This window comes from Eubalaena glacialis, chromosome 10 (assembly GCF_028564815.1).
Source record: "Eubalaena glacialis isolate mEubGla1 chromosome 10, mEubGla1.1.hap2.+ XY, whole genome shotgun sequence".
Classification (NCBI taxonomy): Eukaryota; Metazoa; Chordata; class Mammalia; order Artiodactyla; family Balaenidae; genus Eubalaena; species Eubalaena glacialis.
In genome coordinates, this window is record NC_083725.1 from 72,554,439 (window position 1) to 72,573,914 (window position 19,476).

Genomic DNA, 19,476 nt, shown 5'->3' on the forward strand with positions numbered 1-19,476 from the left:
GGAGAGGCGGAGCTTAGAGGACGCATGCGCCATACGTTGGTGCGTGGTGGACGTGTTTGCGCATGTGTATCAGAGCCTGCCTCGTTGGCAGCCTGGGGGAGGGCGGGGAAGGGGCGTTGACTTCTTCTAGAGGAAGCGAGCCTGGTGGGGTTTGGCCTCCGGGAACGCTCCCTGTCGGCCGGGGAACCAGGCGCCCCCTGGTGTGGAGTGACCTGGCTGTCTGGTTTCTCTGGTGCTGCGTCATTCGTCTTGTGGCCGGTAGGGCGCTGGCAAGGTCCGCCTGGTGTCGGCTAGAAAAGTGAGTACCTGAGGGGAAAGTGCCTGGCGGGGTCCTGGTCCCTCAGGCTGGCTGCCCTGCCCTCCCTGAGGCGCGGCGCGTCCCACACCCTGAGCGTATCATTTTTAAAAGAATATTGTTTTCAGTAGTAATGGTGAAATGAGTGGGATAACAATGATATGAAAGAAACGCAGGTGGTGAAAATTTTCTTTGGTTTAAGTTGTTGACTGAAAAAAAGCACAACATAAAAGTTGAGAGTTATGTTTTATGTTTTATTTTATTAAGTCCTCAAAACTGAGGACTTAAGCCGGGGACACAGCAGCTCAGATAACTTTGAGAGGCTGCTCTGAAGAGGCAAGGGGTGGGGGTGGGGTGGCGTGGGGACCAGGATACATAGGAATTTTTGCAGCAAAGACCAGGTAGTTGGAGCATCAAAAAACTACTGTTCATAAAAGAAAACCAGACATCTCAGGTTAAGGAATTTAGCGCTTTTCTATGTATGAGACGATGCAAGAATCTGGGCTCACTGAAATCATTCTTTTGATCTGCACCTCAGCTATTTGGGACCAGTATCCTGTGTTTTCTCATCCTGAGTCTCCTCAGGGTGTGCTGTCCGGGTTGGCTGTAGTGGCTGATGGCTGCAACATGCTTTGTTTACTGATATGGCAGGTGGCATTTTTAGTTCACAAAGTACATATAATCATCCCGGTTCAAGAAGAATTACCACACTCCAAGGAAAAATAATGGGCTAATACTTTTAAATTACATCAGTGTTTTTTTTATTTTAAAACGGGAAAACCATACCTATGCATTTATGTGTTAAAGTAATGAACAGTAACATTATAGTTTCTGATTTTGAGCCTTAGTGTCTGCCGATTTGCAATGACCCAGTCAAAATTGCTCTTTGTTACGGATTCAGATATGTCCCCCACACAAAAAAGGTATGCTAAGACCTACCCCACCCCCATATAGCCTGCATCTCCCTCACCCAGTACCTCATGATGTGACTTTATTTGGAAAGAGGGTCCTTGCAGATGTAATTAGTTAAGATGAGGTCATACTGGATTAGGGTGGGCGCCTAATGCAAAGTTTCTGATGGCCTTATAAAAAGAACACCTGTGGAGAGACAGAGACACACAGAATGCCATGTGACCGGGAAGGCAGAGATCAGAGTTGCCTAGTTGCAAGCCAAGGATTTCTGGCAAACATCAGAAGCTAAGAGCAAGATATGGAACAGATTCTTCCCTACATCCTTCAGAGAATGCATGGCCTAGCTGACAGGTTGATTTTGGACTTCTAGCCTTCAGAACTACAAGACAGTAAATTTCTGCTCTGTTTGTGACACTTTGTTACAGAAGCCCTAGACACATATTCATGTTTGTTAGAAAGCATATTTAGATTTGTCATTCTGTCTTCCTCTTAGGTGACCAGAGAACACCTCTTGCTAATTTTAATTTTGAAAAGTTTCTTTTGTCTGAAGCAACATACATGCAAATAGGAAAAGTCTTAAACATATGGATATGTTGGCAGAAATTTATCCAAACCACACTTAACAATAAATTCCAGAAATTACAATACTGTCTGTGTCTTGTTTCTTTGGGATCGATTCTTGCAGCTTTCAGTTATCTCCACATTTCACTGTAACATCGTCATCAGAAAATTCATCATAAATTTCTACTGGTAAAAACTTGGGAAGATTTTCTTCTTTGCAAAAGTCAGAGAAAATGAACATTGACACTGGTGTTATTTGACCTATTGCTTTAAAAAAGGAATGTCCACTTGGTCAAAATGTACAGCGTCAAACATTGTTCGTATTTATTTTTTTGGTTATGTGAGGCTGATCTAGGGTGGCCTCGGCCTGCAGCAGCTTGAAGCAGGGTTTCAGTTACCGGCCAGTGATTGAGGTCGGGTCGCGGTGGTGAGAGCGCCGAATCCTAGCCACTAGACCAGTGGTCAGTTACAAGGCCCTGGCCCTATGGCTTTGCAGAAAAAGAATTCCCACAAAGATGGAAAGTAGTGAAACAAGTAAAGTATTTATTAGGAAAAAAAGAAGTACGTGTGGATAGACACACGGGTGGGCTCAGAGAGCCGCGCCCTTGTGGCAGTTTAAATCACTTTTATGGGGCATTTCTTCTGTGTTTCCTTTGGCCAATCATTTTGGTTTGTCTGGTTCAGAGTCCATATTGGGTGTATCTCGGGATCTTCCCATGTATGCACACGCATCTCTTAGCCAAGATAGATTCTACCGAAGAGGCCTATGGGTAGTGAGCATCAGTTGGCATCAGTTAGCATCACTCCCCTTTCGGCCTCCAAGGAGCCTTTCTGCGCATATGTAGTCGGAGAGGTCTCCTGACGCCGAGAATGAGAAATATGTGGTCTCTTACCTTCTATCTGGGCAGGGCCCAGCCTCCTCTCTCAATTGTCTTGTTATTTCTGTCTTGGACTATTGGTCCACAGGGAATGAACTTTGACCATTTGCCCCTGGGGTCCCATCTGTCTCCTGCTTCAAGATCATCATCTCTTGTTTGTTCTCCTGGCAGTATTCAAACTTAATTCTTTTTGTCTATGTCAGTTTCTTTACATTTTGTTGGTGCATAGTTAATGGCTTTCTCTACAATTTTTGAGGATTGATGTTTAAGGAACCATTTTAAACCTTGGTGTCTTACTGTATGTTGTTCAAGGCATATTCTGGCTGTTTGTAGATACTTTTGTGTCTGGTTGATCTCATCTGAAACTTCACCTTAAAACAAAAACAACTCAGGAAAGAAAAATCTCATACAACTAGGACTGTTTATTTTAAATTTATAGTTTTAGAAGCAGGGCTATGTTCCACCACAAGGGTTGGAGGTACAAAATGTGCCTCAAGTGAGCTTGAAAGATCACAAATTGTTATGAATTTATCAATACTATGAAAAATAATACACGTGGCCGAATCTGACTATGTAACTGATAGTTTTCCAAATTAACTTGCGTGTGGAATAACATGTTTTAGTGGATTAGTTTTAAAAAGTGATAGTTTGAAGCTTACATGTATTTTATTTTAATGCAACAGTAACCATATCAATTGTTTAGAACTTAGACCAACAAAAGATTTTTCTTTGAGGGTTATTATATCACTAACACTGTTTAGCATAGTCATGCAATGTGATAAAAATCAGATTGACTTTTAGTTAGTTTTATTACTATTTTAAAATTCTTTACAGAAAATTCACCTCCTTATGCTTGCATTGGGCCAGGCTACGTCTACCTCCCAACCCTTGGTGCCCACTGGCTTTGAGAGATTTTGGGACTAGGATAATTGCTTTGGTGTCAGAACTATTGTAAATAGAAAAACAAGCTTTCTTATTTACTCTGAAATAACTGCATCCTCTTCTACTGATGCCTTCATGAAGCAATGTCCTGGGAGCCTGTACAGGGAGCTCAGCAAGTGTTCAATCAGGGATTTAATGATGATGGTGAAAAGCAATTGTCGATTGGACGCCAAACCAACTTTTTTTAAAAATTAGATTTATTTATTTATTTATATTTTTAAAAAGATCTTTATTGGAGTATGATTGCTTCACAATACTATGTTAGTTTCTCTTGCACAACAGAGCGAATCAGCCACATGCATACACATGTCCCCATATCCCCTCCCTCTTGAGCCTCCCTCCCATCCTCCCTATCCCACCCCTCTAGGTCATCGCAAAGCACCAAGCCGATCTCCCTGTGCTATGCTGCTGCTTCCCACCAACGGACTATTTTACATTTGGTAGTGTATATATGTTGATGCTAAGCTCACTTTGCCCCAACTTCCACTTCCCCTCCCGTGTCCTCAAGTTCATTCTCTATGTCTACATCTTTATTCCTGCCCTGCCACTAGGTTCATCAGGACCATTATTTTTTTTTTTTTTAGATTCCATATATATGTGTTAGCATACGGTATTTGTTTTTCTCTTTCTGACTTACTTCACTCTGTATGACAGACTCTAGGTCCATCCACCTCACTACAAATAACTCAATTTTGTTTCTTTTTATGGCTGAGTAATATTCCATTGTGTATATGTGCCGCATCTTCTTTATCCATGCATCTGTCGATGGACATTTAGGTTGCTTCTATGTAAATAGTGGCAATTGTAAATAGTGCTGCAGTGAACATTGTGGTACATGATTCTTTTTGAATTATGGTTTTCTCAGGGTATACGCCCAGTAGTGGGATTGCTGGGTCATATGGTAGTTCTATTTTTAGTTTTTAAGTAACCTCCATACTGTTCTCCATAGTGGCTGTATCACTTTACATTCCCACCAACAGTTCAAGAGGGTTCGCTTTTCCCCACACCCTCTCCAGGATTTATTGTTTGTAGATTTTTTGATGATGGCTACTCTGACCGGTGTGAGGTGATACCTCATTGTAGTTTTGATTTGTATTTCTCTAATGATTAGTGATGTTGAGCATCTTTTCATGTGTTTGTTGGCAATCTGTATATCTTCTTTGGAGAAATGTCTATTTAGGTCTTTTGCCCATTTTTGGATTGGGTTGTTTGTTTTTTTGATATTGAGCTGCATGAGCTGCTTGTATATTTTGGAGATTAATCCTTTGTCAGTTGCTTCATTTGTAAATATTTTCTCCTATTCTGAGAGTTGTCTTTTCATCTTGTTTATGTTTTCCTTTGCTGTGCAAAAGCTTTTAAGTTTCATTAGGTGCCATTTGTTTATTGTTGTTTTTATTTCCATTTCTCTAGGAGGTGGGTCAAAAAGGATCTTGCTGTGATTTATGTCATAGAGTGTTCTGCCTATGTTTTCCTCTAAGAGTTTGATAGTGTCTGGCCTTACATTTAGGTCTTTAATCCATTTTGCGTTTATTTTTGTGTATGGTGTTAGGGAGTGTTCTAATTTCATTCTTTTATATGTAGCCGTCCAGTTTTCCCAGCACCACTTATTGAAGAGACTGTCTTTTCTCTATTGTATATTCTTGCCTCCTTTATCAAAAATAAGGTGACCATATGTGCATGGGTTTATCTCTGGGCTTTCTATCCTGTTCCATTGATCTATATTTCTGTTTTTGTGCCAGTACCATACTCTCTTGATTACTGTAGCTTTGTAGTACAGTCTGAAGTCCGGGAGCCTGATTCCTCCAGGTCCATTTTTCTTTCTCAAGATTGCTTTGGCTATTCGGGGTCTTTTGTGTTTCCATACAAATTGTGCAATTTTTTGTTCTAGTTCTGTGAAAAATGCCATTGGTAGTTTGATAGGGATTGCATTGAATCTGTAGATTGCTTTGGGTAGTAGAGTCATTTTCACAATGTTGATTCTTCCAATCTAAGAACATGGTATATCTCTCCATCTGTTTGTATCATCTTTAATTTCTTTCAACAGTGTCTTATAGTTTTCTGCATACAGGTCTTTTGTCTCCTTAGGTAGCTTTATTCCTCGGTATTTTATTCTTTTTGTTGCAGTGGTAAATGGGAGTGTTTCCTTAATTTCTCTTTCAGATATTTTGTCATTAGTGTATAGGAATGCAAGGGATTTCTGTGCATTAATTGTGTATCCTGCTACTTTACCAAATTCATTGATTAGCTCTAGTAGTTTTCTGGTAGCATCTTTAGGATTCTCTATGTATCATATCATATCATCTGCAAACAGTGACAGCTTTACTTCTTTTCCTATTTGGATTCCTTTTATTTCTTTTTCTTCTCTGATTGTTGTGGCTAAAACTGTCAAAACTATGTTGAATATTAGTGGTGAGAGTGGGCATCCTTGTCTTGTTCCTGATCTTAGTGGAAATGGTTTCAATTTGTCACCATTGAGAACGATGTTGGCTGTGGGTTTGTCATATATGGCTTTTATTATGTTGAGGCAAGTTCCCGCTATGCCTACTTTCTGGAGGGTTTTTATCATAAATGGGTGTTGAATTTTGTTGAAAGCTTCTTCTGCATCTATTGAGATGATCATATGGTTTTTATCCTTCAATTTGTTAATATGGTGTATCACATTGATTGGTTTGCGTATATTGAAGAATCCTTGCATTCCTGGGATAAACCCCACTTGATCATGGTCTATGATTCTTTTAATGTGCTGTTGGATTCTGTTTGCTAGTATTTTGTTGAGGATTTTTGCATCTATGTTCATCAGTAATATTGGCCTGTAGTTTTCTTTCTTTGTGATATCTTTTTCTGGTTTTGGTATCAGGGTGATGGTGGCCTCGTAGAATGAGTTTGGGAGTGTTCCTTCCTCTGCTATATTTTGGAAGAGTTTGAGAAGGATAGGTGTTAGCTCTTCTCTAAATGTTTGATAGAATTTGCCTGTGAAGCCATGTGGTCCTGGGCTTTTGTTTGTTTGAAGATTTTTAAACACAGTCTGAATTTCAGTCCTTGTGATTGGTCTGTTTATATTTTCATTTCTTCCTGGTTCAGTCTTGGAAGGTTGTGCTTTTCTAAGAATTTGTCCATTTCTTCCAGGTTGTCCATTTTATTGGCATAGAGTTGCTTGTAGTAATCTCTCACGATCCTTTGTATTTCTGCAGTGTCAGTTGTGACTTCTCCTTTTTCATTTCTAATTCTATTGATTTGAGTCTTCTCCCTTTTTTTCTTGATGAGTCTGGCTGATGGTTTATCAGTTTTGTTTTTTTTCTCAAAGAACCAGTTTTTAGTTTTATTTGCCTTTGCTATTGTTTCCTTCATTTCTTTTTCATTTATTTTTGATCTGATCTTGTATGATTTCTTTCCTTCTGCTAACTTCGGTGTTTTTTTGTTCTTCTTTCTCTAATTGCTTTAGGTGTAAAGTTAGGTTGTTTATTTGAGATGTTTCTTGTTTCTTGAGGTAGGATTGTATTGCTATAAACTTCCCTCTTAGAACTGCTTTTGCTGCATCCCATAGGTTTTGGGTCGTCATGTTTTCATTGTCATTTGTTTCTAGTTTTATTTCATTTCCTCTTTGATTTCTTCAGTGATCTTTTGGTTATTAAGTAGTGTATTGTTTAGCCTTCGTGTGTTTGTATTTTTTACAGATTTTTTCCTGTAATTGATATCTAGTCTCAGAGCATTGTGGTCGGAAAAGATACTTGATACGATTTCAATTTTCTTAAATTTACCAAGGCTTGATTTGTGACCCAAGATATGATCTATCCTGGAGAATGTTCCATGAGCCCTTGAGAAGAACGTGTATTCTGTTGTTTCTGGGTGGAATGTCCTATAAATATCAATTAAGTCCATCTTGTTTAATGTATCATTTAAAGCTTGTGTTTCCTTATTTATTTTCACTTTGGATGATCTGTCCATTGGTGAAAGTGGGATGTTAAAGTCCCCTATACTATGATTGTGTTACTGTCGATTCCCCTTTTATGGCTGTTAGCATTTGCCTTATGTATTGAGGTGCTCCTATGTCGGGTGCATAAATATTTACAATTGTTATATCTTCTTCTTCGATCGATCCCTTGATCATTATGTAGTGTCCTTCTTTTTCTCTTGTAATAGTCTTTATTTTAAAGTCATTTTGTCTGATATGAGTATTGCTACTCCAGCTTTCTTTTGATTTCCATTTGCATGGAATATCTTTTTCCATCCCCTCACTTTCAGTCTGTATGTGTTGCTAGGTCTGAAGTGGGTCTCTTGTATACAGCATATATATGGGTCTTGTTTGTGTATCCATTCAGCCAGTCTGTGTCTTTTGGTTGGAGCATTTAATCCATTTACATTTAAGGTAATTATCGATATGTATGTTCCTATTACCATTTTCTTAATTGTTTGGGTTTGTTATTGTAGGTCTTTTCCTTCTCTTGTGTTTCCTGCCTAGAGAAGTTCTTTTAGCATTTGTTGTAAAGCTGGTTTTGTGGTGCTGAATTCTCTTTGCTTTTGCTTGTCTGTAAACGTTTTAATTTCTCCGTCGAATCTGAATGAGATCCTTGCTGGGTAGAGTAATCTTGGTTGTAGGTTTTTCCCTTTCATCACTTTAAATATGTCCTGCCACTCCCTTCTGGCTTGCAGAGTTTCTGCTGAAAGATCAGCTGTTAACCTTATGGGGATTCCCTTGTATATTATTTGTTGTTTTTCCCTGCTGCTTTTAATATTTTTTCTTTGTGTTTAATTTTTGATAGTTTGATTAATATGTGTCTTGGTGTGTTTCTCCTTGGTTTTATCCTGTATGGTACTCTCTGTGCTTCCTGGACTTGATTAACTATTTCCTTTCCCATGTTAGGGAAGTTTTCAACTATAATCTCTTCAAATATTTTCTCAGTCCCTTTCTTTTTCTCTTCTTCTTCTGGGACCCCTATAATTCGAATGTTGGTGCGTTTAATGTTGTCCCAGAGGTCTCTGAGACTGTCCTCACTTCTTTTCATTCTTTTTTCTTTGTTCTGTGGTAGTTATTTCCACTGTTTTATCTTCCAGGTCACTTATCTGTTCTTCTGCCTCAGTTATTCTGCTATTGATGCCTTCTAGAGAATTTTTAATTTCATTTATTGTGTTGTTCATCATTGTTTGTTTGCTCGTTAGTTCTTCTAGGTCCTTGTTAAACATTTCTTGTATTTTCTCCATTCTATTTCCAAGATTTTGGATCATCTTTACTGTCCTTACTCTGAATTCTTTTTCAGGTAGACTGCCTATTTCCTCTTCATTTGTTTGGTCTGGTGGGTTTTTACCTTGCTCCTTCATCTGCTATGTGTTTCTCTGTCTTCTCATTCTGCTTAACTTACTGTGTTTGGAGTCTCCTTTTCACAGGCTGCAGGTTCATATTTCCTGTCGTTTTTGGTGTCTGCCCCCAGTGGCTAAGGTTAGTCCAGTGGGTTGTGTAGGCTTCCTGGTGTAGGGGACTAGTGCCTGTGTTCTGGTGGATGAGGCTGGATCTTGTCTTTCTGGTGGGCAGGTCCATGTCTGGTGGTTTATTTGGGCTGTGTGTGACCTTATTATGATTTTAGGCAGCCTCTCTGCTAATGGGTGGGGTTGTGTTCATGTCTTGCTAGTTGTTTGGCATAGGGTGTCCAGCGCTGTAGCTTGCTGGTCGTTGTGTGGAGCTGGGTCTTAGTATTGAACTGGAGATCTCTGGGAGAGCTTTCGCCATTTGATATTATGTGGAGCCGGGAGGTCTCTGGTGGACCAATGTCCTGAACTCAGCTCTCCCACTTCAGAGGCACTGGCCTGACACAGGGCCGGAGCACCAAGACCCTGTCAGCCACACGGCTCAGAAGAAAGGTGAGAAAAAAAGAATGAAAGAAAGAAAGAAGGAAAAGAAAAGAAAGTTATTAAAATAAAAACTAAAAAAGAATTATTAACATAATTTTTTAAAGTAATAAAGAAAAATAAAAGGAAAGAAAGAAAGAGAGCAACCGAACCAAAAAACAAATCCACCAATGATAACAAGCGCTAAAAACTAGACTAAAAAACAAACAAACAAATAAAAACCCAAGAACGGACAGGCAGAACCCTAAGACAAATGGTAAAAGCAAAGCTATACAGGCAAAATCACACAAAGAATCATACACATACACACTCACAAAAAGCGAAAAAGGAAAAATATATATATATCGTTGCTCCCGAAGTCCACCGCCTCAATTTGGCGATGATTCGTTGTGTATTCAGGTATTCCACAGATGTTGATTGTGGAGATTTGATCCGCTGCTTCTGAGGCTGCTGGGGGAGATTTCCCTTTCTCTTTGTTGTTCACACAGCTCCTGGGGTTCAGCTTTGGATCTGGCCCTGCCTAAGCGTGTAGGTCACCTGAGGGCACCTGTTCTTTGCTCAGACAGGACGGGGTTAAAGTAGCAGCTGATTATGGGGCTCTGGCTCACTCAGGCCTGAGAGAGGGAGGGGTACGGAATGCAGGGCGATCCTGCAGCGGCAGAGGCTGGAGTGACGTTGCAACAGCCTGAGGTGTGCTGTGTGTTTTCCTGGGGAAGTTGTCCCTGGATCACGGGATCCTGGCACTGGTGGGCTGCGCAGGCTCCCGGGAGGGGAGGTGTGGATAGTGACCTGTGCTTGCACACAGGGTTCTTGGTGGCTGCAGCAGCAGCCTTAGCGTTTCATGCCCGTCTCTTGTGTCCATGCTGATAGCAGTGGCTCACGCTCTTCAAAGTAGCTGTTTTAAGAAAACTCAGTAAGCTACAGAAAACTCAGAAAGACAATGATGAAATAAATTGAAAGACACAGCTAAATGGAAAGATATCTCATGTTCATGAATTGGAAGTGCTAACATTGTTAAAATGTATATACCTCACAAAGCCATCTATAGATTCAACATAATCCTTATTATAATTCTAATGGCATTTTTTCACCAAAATAGTCAAAAACAATCCTAAAATATGTACAGAATCACAAAATATCCCCAATACCCAAAGCAATCTTGATAAAGAATAACAAAGCCAAAGGCATCACAATTCCTTACTTCCAACTATGTTATAAATCTATAATAATTAAAACAGTATAGTACTGGCATATAAATAGACACATAGACTAATGAAACAGAGCAGAGAGCCCAGAAAGAATACTCTGTATGTGGTCAATTGATATTTGACAAGGGAGCCATGAATACTCAGTGGGGAATGGATTGTCTCTCCAACAAATGATGCTGGAAAAACTGGATAAAGAAATTAGGCCCTTATCTTACACCACTCACAAAAATTAATTCAAAATCGATTAAAGACTTAAAGAGAAGACCTGATAACGTAAAACTCAAAAAAGTAAACATAGTAAAGAATCTCCTTGACATTGTTCTTCGCAATGATTTTTTTGGATATGACATCAAAACTTAAGCAACAAAAGCTGAAATCAACATGTAGGACTACATCAAACTAAAATGTTTTACACAGTAAAAGAAATAATAAAAAAAAATGCAAGGTAACCTTCAGAAAGGGAGAAAATATTTGCCATCCAAATATTGAATAAGGACCTGCTAATAAAAATATATAAAAACTCGTTCAACTGAATAACAAACCCCTAAAAATTTCAGTTGAAAAAATGAGCAGAGAAGCTAAATAGACATTTTTTTCCAAAGAAGACAGTCAGATGGCCAACAGATATATGAAATGATGCTCAACACTAATGGTCATCAGAGAAATGCAAATCAAGACCACAATGAGCTATTACCTCACTCTCAGTAGAATGGCTTTCATCAAGAAGACAAGGGATAACAAGTGTTTGTGAGGATGTGGAGAAAAGGGAATCCCAGTGTTGATGTGAATGTAAATTTGTTCAGCCACTATGGGAAAGAGTATGGAGGTTCCTCAAAAATTTATAAAAGAACTACCATATTATCTAGTAACTCCATTTCTGGGTATATATCTAACAAGTGAAAACAAGATATTAAAGAGATATATGCACTCCCATGTTTATGACAGCATTATTCATAGTAACCAAGATGTTGAAATAGCCTAAGTGTCAGTCAACTGCTGAATGGATAATAAAGATATCTATCTATCTATCTATCTATATCCATCTATCTATCTATCTCCATGAGAAAGAATGAAATCTTTCCATTTGTGACAACATGGATGGACCTTGAGGGCATTATCCTAAGATAAATCAGACAGAGAAAGACAAATATTGTAGGATATCATTTGTAGGTAGAATCTAAGAAAGCCAAACATGTAAAAATTTTGAGTAGAGTGGTGTTTACCAGGGGCTGGTGAGTGTGGCAATTGGGGAGACATTGTTTAAGGGTTCAAACCTGTAATCATTAGATAAATAAACCCTGAATATCTAATGCTTAGCATATTATAAACAGCAATACTGTATTATAAACTTCAAAGTTGCTAAGATTCTAGATCGAAATTGTTTTGACCCCAATGATGAAATGATGATGATGTGACATGACAGATGCTTTAGTTAACTCTTCAGTGGTAATCATGTTATGGTATGTAAATGTATCAAATCAACACATGTTTATACCTTATATTTACAAAAAAAGACCCTGAATAGCTAAAACAGTCTTGGGCAAAAAGAAGAGAGCTGGAGGTATCAGAGTCCCTGACTTCAGACCATACTACAAAGCTACAGTAATCAAAACAGTATAGTACTGGCACTAAAGCACACACATAGATTGGTGGAATAGAATAGAGAGCTCAGAAATAAACCCACACACTTGTGGTCAAGTAATCTTTGACAAAGGAGGCAAGAATATACAATGCAGAAAAGACAGTCTCTTCAGTAAGTGCTGCTGGGAAAACTGGAGAGCTACTTGTAAAAGAATGAAATTAGAAATTTTTCTCACACCGTATATATAATAAACTCAAAAGGATTAAAGACCTAAATGCAAGACCAGAAACCATAAAATTCCTAGAGGAAAACATAGGAGGAACAGTCTTTGACATAAATTGTAGCAATATTTCCTAAGGCTAAGGAAACCAAAGCAAAAATAAACCAAGGAATCTAATTAAACTCAAAAGCTTTTGCACAGCAAAGAAAGCCATCAACAAAATGAAAGACAACCTACTGAATGCGAGAAAATATTTGCAAATGATATGACCAATAAGGGGTTAATATTCAAAATATGTAAGCAATTCATACAAACTCAACATCAGAAAAACCAGAAAAACGTATGAAAAAATACGCAGAAGACCTGAATAGACATTTTTTCGTAGAAGGCATAAAGATGGCCAACCAGCACATGAAAAAATGCTCAACATTGTTAATCATCAGGGAAATGCAAATCAAAACTTCACACCTGTCAGATTGGCTGTCATTGAAAGGAACACAAATAACAAATGTTGGCAAGGATGTGGAGAAAAGGGATCCCGTGTACACAGTTGGTGGGAATGTAACTTGGTGAAGCCACTGTGGAAAACAGTATGGAGATTTCTCAAAAAACTAAAAACAGAATTACCCTTATCTAGCAATTCCACTCCTCAGTATATAGCTGAAGACAATGAAAACACTTTTTAAAAAATACATGCACCCTGGTGTTCGTAGTAGCATTATTTACAGTTGCCAAGATGTGGAAGCAACCTAAGTGTCCATCAACAGATGAATGGAAAAGATGTTTCACGTATACACACACACACACACACACACACACACACACACACACACGATGGACTACTACTCAGCCGTAAAAAATAATCAAATTTGCTATTTGCAACAACATGGATGGACCTGGAGGGTAACATGTTTAGTGAAATAAGTCAGACAGAGAAAATCAAATGCTGTATGTTATCACTTACACCTGAAATCCAAAAAATAAAACAAACTAATGTATATAACAAAAAGAAACATACTCATAGATGTAGAGAATAAACTAGTCGTTACCAATAGGTGGAGGGGCAAGATAGGGGTAAGGAATTAAGAGGTACAAATTACTATGTATAAAATAAATAAACCAAGTATATGACATTGTGCAAGCCAAAATTATGGAGACTGTAAAAAGATCAGTGGCTGTCAGGGGTTGGAGAGAGGCAGGGGAGAATAGGTGGAGACAGCATTTTCAGGGTTAGTGAAACTTTTTTTTTAATAATGTGTAAAGTTTTATCATATCGTTATACATTTGTCAAAACCCATAGACTGTAGGAAACAAGAGTGAGCCTTTAGTTAATAATGGAGTATCAGTATTATTTCATCATTTGTAACAAATGTACAACACTAAAGAAAGATGTTAATAAAATGTATGGGGTGGGAGTATATGCAACTCTGTACTTTCCATTAAATTTTTTGTAAATATAAACAGGTCTAAGAAGATAATCTAATTATTTATTAAATACTTTATTAATATGAAAGTTGGCAAGCCAGGAAAAAACACAAACCTTGTGGTTCAAGTAGAAATCACGTAGTAAGATTGCAAACACAAATATATCACTAATCATATTAAGTATAAGTGCACTGCATGTTTCAGTAAAAGACAAAGATTATTGGAATGAATTAATAAAGAAAATCCAACTTTTGTTGCTATTGACAAAACTAACATATCTAAAACATAAGGATAGAGAATGTGTGAAAGTAAAGGATGGGAAAATTCAGACACCAAAAGAAAGCTAGAGTAGCTAGTTATATTAATATTAGAGAAGTAGAAATTAACTTGAAAAGCTTCCTGTAACACAAGTTCTTAAGTTGTAATGACAAAGGTTTTTCACAAAGAAGATGTAACAGTCTACATAAATATCATCTAATAACATGGCCTCAAAGTAAAAAACAAGTCATGAGTCATCCAGTTTCCAGTCTGGCATGTAAGAAGCTTGGAAGTCAACACTCCATCCTAACAACAACTAAACTGCTGTACAAACTGAAAAACCAACAACTCTTCTTAGATATGACAGATAAATGAAGTCACAAGACAAACTGCTGCCCCCCAAATTGTAGAGACAGATAGGCAAATGTAGAGAATCACGACTTACTGGAGGTGAAACTTATGAGGAGAAACCTCCATGACGTAGGAAAACCTAAACTGTAATTGACAAATTGCTGGGGGCTCTGTGGACAAGTCTGAGTGTCAGAAACTCCAAGAGGACCCTGTAATAGAGGCTCTCCATACCTTTATTTTATCTCCAGGAGGTTGACCAGGTTCTCACAGTGAATACTGGAGAAAAATCCACTTGTGCAGAGGGAGGGGGAAAGTAACCATTTTGAAATAGTTCAGAGCATTTTGTTTTTCTTAATAAGGCCTGTCCTGAGAGAAACTATATTTTCAGACTGTAAACTATTAGAATTTTTTTCAGCGTTGAACTGACCTGGGGAAAGTGAAATACCCAACTCCCGTTTATTCTAGCATTCCACATGGGGAAAAGAAAATACCCAAGTACAGCCTACACTAGCCTTCCATGAGGGAGAAGGGAAATATCCAACTCCAGACCACTCTAGCCATCATCTCCCACCCACGGGGGTAATAAAGCTAGGAGAAGCATTTCTGAAGTTCACAGTACAGAGACACAGGCTCACTAAAAGACTGAGACCCAATCACTGGATTATAGCACATTTCCCCTCCCCTATACCTCATCACCACATTATTAATGACCTATTTACAGCAGTTTCCTTTACCCAGTACATCATGTCTGTCAAGAAAAATTATAAGGCATACAAAAAGACAAAACAGAAAAAACCAGTTTGAGGAGATAGAGCAAGCATCAGACCAAGACTCAGACATGGCAGGAATACTAGAATTATCAGATTGGGAATTTAAAACAACTATGATTACTATCCTAAGGCCTCTAATGGATGTAGTTGAATTCATGCAAGAAAAGATGGACATTGTAAGCAGAGAGTTGGAAATTCTAAGAAAGAATAAAGTAGACATGCCAGAGTTAGAGACGCAGCAAGAGAAATGAAGATTGCTCTTGCTAGGTTCATTAGTAGACTGGCAACAGCCAAGGAAAGATTCTCTGGGCTTGGGAGTACTTCAGTAGAAACTTCCAAAACTTGAAAGCAAAGAGAAAAGAAGACTAAAAAAAAAACCAAACAAAAAAACCCACCAGAATATCCAAGAACTGTGAGATCACTATGGAAGGTGTAACATGTGCATAATGAGAATACCAAAAGGCGAAGAAAGAAAAGAACAGAAGAAATATTTGAAGCAATAATGACTAAGAAGTTTGCCAAATTTGTCATAGATCCAGGAACCAGAACACCAAGAAGGATAAATGCCCCACCCCCAGACCTCACCAAAGCTTATCATATTCATACTGCTGAAAATTGAAGACAGAAAAGTTAAAAATTTGCCAGAAAAATGAAAACCTCATCTATAGAGGAGCAAAGATAAAAAATGCATCTGAGTTCTCCTTAGAAACCATGCAAGCAAGAAGAGACTGGAGTGAAATATTTAAAGTGTTGAGAGAAAAAATCCACTGACTTAGAGTTGTGTACCCTGAAAAATTATTCTTCAAAAGTGAAGTAGAAATACTTTCACAGACATCAGAAACTTAGATCTATATAAAGAAAGGAAGAGCTTTGGAGAAGGAACAAATAAAGGTAAAAAAACAAAACAAACAAAAAGAACACAACTTATTTTTATTTAGTCTTAACTGACCTAATAGATAAATTTGTTCAAAATAAAGAAGCAGATATAGAGAATGGACTTGAGGACATGGGGAGGGGGAAGGGTAAGATGGGACGACGTGAGAGAGTGGCGTTGACATATATACACTACCAAATGTAAAATAGATAGCTAGTGGGAAGCAGCTGCATCGCATGGGGAGATCAGCTCGGTGCTTTGTGACCACCTAGAGGGGTGGGAGGCAGTCGCAGGAGGGAGGGGATATGGGGATATATGTGTATGTATAGCTGATTCACTTTTTTATACAGCAGAAACTAACACAACATTGTAAAGCAATTATACTCCAATAAAGATGTTAAAAGAAATAGCAAGAATATACTTAATTATGTATGCTTATGTATACGTATTTTGTGAGTATAGGTTATGAATGCTTATTGAAAGTGAAGTGAATTGGTAACAGTGATATAAGGGACAGAAGGTCGGAATTCATATTGTCTTATTACAAGGTACTTGCACTACCCATGAAGTACTATAATGCTCTTTAAAAGTGGGTTTGTGTTGCCTTGGAAAACATGACTAAAACGTAGCTCAGGATTGTGTTTCTCTAGCCTGGCTTCTCACTTGTATCATAAAGGTGATGGCCCAGACGTTAACTGTTCTGAGTAGCATGATCTGTTATTGTTCATGTGCTTTCTGGGATGGGTATACAACCTATATACTCATTACGTTTTTCCCACTATCCTAACTAATAGTGTCATGCTCCCTCTTCCTCTACCAGTATGTAGCCTAAATCCAAAAGGAGAAAGCTGGATCACCTATTTTTCCCCAATCTTACACATTTTGTTAAGCCATTTCAGAAACCATAAGAGATGACCTGTTTTCTCTAGTATACTCATCAATTCTGACACATGGAGTAGCAAATAAAACTGATTTACATGATGCCAATGTCTTTGTACTTCCGCACTTTGGAACAAGCACATTTCCAAATAGTCAGCTCCAGGAATGTTAAAAGGTCCTCAAAAAATTAGGAATAATATCATCTCTGGTAGTCATTTTTTCTAAGGCAACAGTAAATAAAAATTTAACCATTCTTGTATATAAGCATATTTTTCTTTTCTTGAATAACATGCAGATGAGTAGCACATTAATGGCTGACTTAAATTAATCTTGATTTCTCTATCATGTAGGCCTAAAACTCACTGTAAGGGATTTCAGTTTTTTTCTTCAAGTGACAATTTCAAGCCTCCTAAATACTCACACAAGCCTTTTTTCTTAGAAAAGAAAAAAAGGCTAACCTTGGCCACTGTAGGCAGCTGATAGTTTTCATATATTCCCTGAAATATTTCATACTTAAAAATGAAATTCTTCCTTAAAATGTCACTGTAATATACTGCATCAGCATTTTCACTCATTTTTCAATTTTGTAAATACCTTTTATGAAAATATTTCCCAAAATTTAAAAAATCATTTCTTTGTGTCATATAACAAAGTAATTTTATGTTAAATCCATGTATTAAGGGGTTTAGTCTTAAGTATATTTACTAATCAAAAATTTTAAACAAATTTGTACATTAATAGGATTCTAATTTTTAAAAATTGTACCAAAGGCTATTTAATGAAAAGTGAGTTTCTTTACCATCCCTTATCCAGTCCCTTAGGCAGCCATTGATAGCAGTTTAAGCATTCTTCCAGAGGTATTCTATGCATATCTAAGGGCATCTGTCTATATCTCTCATTTTAAAAACAAATGATGCCATATAATATTTGCCAGTTTGCATCGTGTTTTTTTGTTTTGCTTAATATATCTAGTTTATAATAACTTACAGTGTAAAAAAATATGCAAAATCTTTAATGACCTAATGTGCAAACTTTGCATTTGCCTTTAAATATCTACTGGTTTATTTTTATAATTTTTGTGTCTATACGGTTTGCAAGCCATATGTAAATAGACTTTACTATTAATAGCAAAACCAATTTGGATAGAAAAAAAATGAATTTGGATTAGTTGTATCTTTCAGAGAATAGAAGCAGAGGGAGTACTTCTTGACTCATTTGATGTGGTTAGTGTTACCCAAATACCAAAACCAGACAAGTCAGATCAAAAACTGATAGCTAATATTTCTCATGCACATATGAAAAAAATCCAACAGTGTATAAAAGGAATTATACACCACAACCAGTTGGGGTTTATCTCAGGTATGCAAGGCTGGTTCAGAATTTGAACATCAATTAATGTAATACATCACATCAACAAGCTAAAGAAGAGAAATAACATGGTCCAATAAATAGGTGGAGAAAAAGTGTTTGATGAAATCTAACACTCATTCATTATCAAAACTCCTGGCAAACTAGAAATAGAGGGGAACTTCCTCAAATTGATAAAGCATACCTACAAAAATTTTAATGGTGAGACACTAGGAGCTTTCCCCCTAAATTCAGGAACAGTCAAGGATGTCCCCTCTCACAACTCCTGTTAAGCATCTTACTGGAGGTTCTAGCTAATGAATTAAGATAAGAAAATGAAATTAAACATATATAGATTGGGAAGGAAGAAATAAAACTATTTGCAGGGGACATTACTGTCTGTAGAAAATCCAGAGAGTCAACAGCAACAAAATCCCTGGAACTAATAAGTAATTATACCAAGTTACAGGATACCAAGATTAGTACAAAAAGGTAAAACACAATGCCTTTTACATTAGCACCTCTAAAGTTAAATACTTAGGTGTATATTTAACAAAATATGTACAAGATCTGTATGAGGAAAACTAGACGACTCTGATGAAAGAAATCAAAGAAAATTAAATAACTGGGGAGATATTCTATGCTCATCAAAGGGAAGACTCACTATTGTCAAGATATCAGTTTATCCCAACTTTCTCTGTAGATTTAATGCAATCTCAATCAAAATCTTAGCAAGTTGTTTTGAAGATATTGACAAACTGAATCTAAAGTTTATATGGAGAGGCAAAAGACCTAGAACAGCCAACACAACATTGAAGGAGAAGAACAAAATTGGGGCCCTGCCCTGCCATGACCCTCCCATGCCCCCGGTGATGGGAGCATGTTAAAAGAAACAGAAAACAAAATGAAACAAATTGCCAAAATCTACTCTCACCTTGTCTACTGCTTAAAGTTAATATACTACTAAAACTCCTTGTGTATCTTCATCCTCCATTCCTGTGAGAACCCATCTCCTTTGGAATCCATGTTTCTGATAAAAGAGGTGGTTCCAGGAAGTTGCAAGATGGCGGAGTAGAAGGATGTGAGCTCACCCCTTCTTAAAAGAACAAACACAACTAACTGTTGAACAAACA

The 19,476-nt window shown here is 37.6% G+C and overlaps 1 long non-coding RNA gene across 1 annotated transcript in view; it reads right to left on the reverse strand.

Annotated features, from left to right (window-relative positions):
* Nucleotides 1-9,579: 9,579 nt before the first annotated feature.
* The window catches only part of LOC133099341 (uncharacterized), a 31,785-nt gene continuing 21,888 nt past the window's right edge, over nucleotides 9,580-19,476 (reverse strand). The window contains exon 3 of the long non-coding RNA XR_009702315.1: nucleotides 9,580-10,324. This is a non-coding gene — a long non-coding RNA (uncharacterized LOC133099341). The remainder of the gene's footprint in view (nucleotides 10,325-19,476) is intronic.